The sequence below is a fragment of the Capricornis sumatraensis genome, chromosome 9 (genome assembly GCF_032405125.1).
Source record: "Capricornis sumatraensis isolate serow.1 chromosome 9, serow.2, whole genome shotgun sequence".
NCBI classification, from domain to species: domain Eukaryota; kingdom Metazoa; phylum Chordata; class Mammalia; order Artiodactyla; family Bovidae; genus Capricornis; species Capricornis sumatraensis.
In genome coordinates, this window is record NC_091077.1 from 42,291,307 (window position 1) to 42,296,170 (window position 4,864).

The 4,864-nt window shown below is 36.2% G+C and overlaps 1 non-coding gene across 1 annotated transcript; it reads right to left on the reverse strand.

The window, feature by feature from the left end:
* Positions 1-2,805: 2,805 nt before the first annotated feature.
* LOC138086745 (U6 spliceosomal RNA) lies at positions 2,806-2,912 on the reverse strand. The gene has a single exon (XR_011145441.1). It is a non-coding gene; the product is annotated as a U6 spliceosomal RNA (small nuclear RNA).
* Positions 2,913-4,864: the final 1,952 nt, after the last annotated feature.

Here is a 4,864-nt window from a genome sequence, read left to right on the forward strand (position 1 = left end):
GGAGCTAGGTGGCCTACAATCCATAGGGTTGCAAAGAGTCAGATACTAAAGTGACATAGCATTCACACATGCACCTGGAATAAATCTAATGTGATTGTGGTGTATAATTTACATTGCTGGATTTGATTGGCTAATATTTTATTCAGGATTTTTTGAATTTATGTTCATGAGAAATATTGGTCTATTATTTTCCTTTCTTGTGATGTCTTTATTTGGTTTTAATATTAGGATAAAGTTGGCCTCATAGAATATGTTTGGAAGTGTTCACAGTGCTGCTATTTTCTGGAAGTAAATATGGAGAATTGTTACATATTCTTTCTTAAATGATTTTTAGAATTCACCAATGAAACCACCTGGGCCTGGTGCCTTCTTTTTTCAAAGTTTAATAATTATTGTTCCATTTCTTTAATAGATATAGAACTATTAAGCTTATCAATCTCCCCTCTGTGAGATTTAGCAATTTGTATCTTTCAAGAAATTGGTTCTTTTCATTAAAATCATCTAATTTGTGAGCATGGAGTTGTTCATAGTATCTACTATCTTTCCAATGTCCATAGGATCATCAGTAATGTGTGGCTCCTCCCTTCTCTCCTTGGTTAACCTGATTTATCAATGTTACTGATCTTTTCCAACAACCAGGTTTGGTTTCATTGATTTTTTCCTACTGGTTTCCCATTTAAAAGTTTATAGCTTTTACACTAATGTTTATTATTCTTTTTGTTATTTCTTGATTTAGGCTTTTACTTGTCTGTCCGTTTCTTAAGGGAAAACCTTGGGTTAATGATTTTTTCTAATATATACATTATATGCTGTAAATTTCCCTCCATGCACTACTTTCACTACATCTCACAAAACTTGACAAATTGTATTTTAATTTATTTCAAAATAATATTTTTGCTTTCCCTTTAGACTTCTTAATATTGTACACTATTTAAGTGCTTTATGGAAATGATAAAAAAAAATTGGCAGACCCCTACCTTATTACTATAGCTTTTTATTTTTTTATTTTTTTTTTAATTGGAGGATAGTTGTTTTACAACACTGTGTTGGTTTCTGCCATACATCAAGATGAATCCGCCACAGGTATCCATATGTCGCCTCCCTCCTGAGCCCCCCACCCATCTCCCTCCCCATCTCACCCCTCTAGGCTGTCACAGAGCACTGGGTTGATCTCCGTGTGTCACACATTGATACAGCCACTATGGAGAACAGTATGGAGATTCCTTAAAGGCTAAAAATAGAACTACCGTATGACCCAACAATCCCACTACTGGGCATATACCCTGAAAAAACCATAATTGAGAGAGAGCCATGTACCCCAATGTTTATAGCAACACTTTTTAGCTAGGCCATGGAAGCAACCTAGATGTCCATTGACAGATGAATGAATACAAAAACTGTGGTATATATATACAACGAAATATTACTCAGCTATAAAAAAGAATGCATTTGAGTCAGTCCTAATGAGGTAGATGAACCTAGTGCATGACATTAAAGTTACCATCTTAATGATTTGTGTGCAGTACAGTTCTGTTAAGCATATCCACATTGCTGTGCAACCAATCGCCAAAATTATTTCATACTGCAAAACTGAAACTCTGTACCTATTCAATAATAACTCCCTTTTTTCTCCTCTCTCCACCTCCTGGAAACTACCATTCTACTTTTTTTTATAAATCTGTCTACTCTAGGTAACTCATATAAGCAGAATCATACAGTCTTTTTGTGACTGGTTTATTTTACTAACACAGTGTTCTGAAAGTTAATCTTTGTTGAAGCGTGTGTCAGAATGTCCTTTTCAAGGTAGAATAATATTCCATTGTATGTATATACCACATTTTATCTATTCATCTGTCAATGGACATTTGTGTTGGTTCTACCTCTTAGCTATTGTGAAGAGTGCTGTTTTGAAAATAGATGTGCAAATATCTCCAAGATTCTACTTTCAGTTATTTTGGCCATATATCCAGTAGTAGAGTTGCTATTGATCAGTTGCTAAGTCATGTCCAACTCTTTGCAACCTCATGGACTGCAGGACACCAGGAGTCCCTGTCTTTCACTATCCCCAAGAGTTTGCTCAAACTCATGTCCATTGAATTGGTGATGCTATCCAATCATCTCATCTTCTGTCACCCCCTTCTCCTCCTGTCCTCCATCTTTCCCAGCATCAGGGTCTTTTCCAAGGAGTTGGCTCTTTGCATCAGGTGGTCAAAGTACTGGAGCTTCAGCTTCAGCATCAGTCCTTCCAATGAATACTCAGTGTTGATTTCCTTTAGAATTGACTGTTTTGATCTCCTTGCTGTCGAAGGGACTCAAGAGTCTTCTCCAGCACAATTCCAAAGCATCAATTCTTTGATGCTCAGCCTTATGGTCCAACATCCATACATGACTACTACGAAAGTCACAGTTTTGACTATATGAATGTCAGCAAAGTGATGTCTTTGGTTTTTAGTACAGTGTCTATGTTATAGCTTTTCTTCCAAGGAGGAAGTGTATTTTAATTTCATGGAGTGGAGTCGAGGGGCAAGTAACTTTTATGACCCAGGAATGGTCTTTTTCACTGAATATTCCATCTAAGTTTGACATGCTATTGGATGGAGTATTTTAAAAATACCAATTAGATCTAGCTACTTCATAGTGCTATTCAAGTCAAATATATCTTTATTAATTTCCTGCTTGATTGATCTGTCACTTACTGAGAACAGGTATTGGGATCTCAACCATAACAGTGAATTTGCCTATTTATTTTAGTTCTATCACTTTTTGTTTCACATATTTTTATACTACTTTGTGGTTGGTTTTTTTTAAAATATGGAACGCTTCACGAATTTGTGTGTCATCCTTGCGCAGGGGCCATGCTAATCTTCTCTGTATCATTCCAATTTTAGTATATGTGCTGCTGAAGCGAGCACACCACTTTGTAATATACATGTTTAAGACTGCTGTCTTCTTGAAGTACTGACTCCACTATCATTTTGTAGGAATCCTTTTTTATTCTTGATAAATTTAATTATTCTTTGTCTAAAATTAACATAACTACCCAGCTTTCATTTGTTTAGTGTTAGCAACCTATATCTCTCCCTCTTTCATTACTTTTAACTTATCAGGGTCTTTATATTTAAAGGGGTTTCTTGTAAGGGCATAATTGTGTTTGTTTTTTTTAATCCAAAAAACAATTTTGTCTTTTAATTAGTACACTAAGATCAGGGCTTCCCAGGTGGCACAGTGGTAAAGAAGTCACCTGCCAGTGCAGTAGACACAAGAGATGCAGTTTTGACCCCTGGGTCAGAAAGATCCCCTGCAGAAGGAAATGCAATCCTCTCCAGTATTTTTGCCTGGAAAATTCCATGGACTGGTGGGCTACAGTCCATGGGGTTGAAAAAGAATAGGACACAACTGAGCACACACACACACACACGAGCATTCACATCTAAAGTGATTATTGATATAACTGAATTAATGTCAACCACGTTTATAACTTTTTTCTATTCATTGTCAGAGGCTTCTTTATCTGCCCTCTCTGGTGTAAATAGAGTATTCAAAATAATTCTATTTAATCTCCTCTCTCTTATTCTACTTCCTTAAGAAATTAGCTATAGAACTTACAATATACAGTTTTAAATAATTTAACTCTACTTTCAAATAACACTATTCCACATTATGCCTATTTCAGGAGCATGGATGACAGAGTTATCCACTTGCTAAACCATCTGATATACTGTTACTATTTTATTATTTAAATGTTTATTTATTTATTTTTGGCTGCATCGAGTCAGCTGCAGCACATGGGATCTTTGGTGCAGCATGCAGGCTTCTCTCTACCTGTGGTGCATGGGCTCCAGGCATGTGGGTTTTATAGTTGGCAGCACATAGGCTCTCCAGTTGAGGCACAAAGGCTCAGTAGTTGCAGCATACACAAGCTTAGTTGCCCTACAGCATGTGGGATCTTAATTCCCCAATAAAGGATCAAACCCACATCCCTTGCATTGGAAGGCTGATTCTTAACCACTGGACCACCATGAAAGTCCCCTTATTATATTAAACAAATTAGCTTTTAGATAAATCACTACGAAAGATTTCTTTTTGGTAATATTTACTTACTTATATTTGCTGTGCTGGGTCCTGGTTGTGGCACACCAGACCTTCTGGCTGTGGCATGCAAACTCTTAGTTGCAGCAAGTGAGTCTGAACAGGGACTGAACCCCAGACCCCTGCGTTGGGAGCACAGAGTCCTAGCCATTCACCTGCCAAGGAAGTCCCAGGTTTCTTTTCATTTAATATATTTCTCCTGCAGTGTTCTTGTTTTCTTCATGTAGATCCAAGTGTCATTATCCTTCATTATGCTTTATCATTTTCTTTCTACCTCAAGAAAATGCTTTTAACATATCTGTTGGTGAATCCTCTCAGTTTTCAGTTGTCTGAGAAAGTTTTCATCTGTCCTTCACTTTTTAAAAATAATTCTGTTAATACAGAATTCTAGTGTGGTTTTTTTTTCAACACTTTAAATATTTCACGTCACTCTTGTTTGCCTGCTTTCTGATGAGAGGTCTGCTGTAATTCTTTACCTTGTTTCGCTATAGTCAAGGTAGGTTGGTATGACTTTTGTTTTCTTTCTTCCTGACTTCTTTCAAGATTTTCTCCTCTTTGATTTTCTGCAGTTTGAATATGATGCCTAAGTGTACTTACTTTTGGTATTTATTCTGCTTAATGTTCTCTAAGATTCTTGGCCTTATGACTTAAGTTCTGTCATTAACTTTGGAAAATTCTTCATCATTATCACTTCAAATACTTATTTTGTTCTGGTCTCTTTTTCTTCTCTTTCTTCTGGTATTCCAAATATGCATATATTAAATGCTTTGAAATT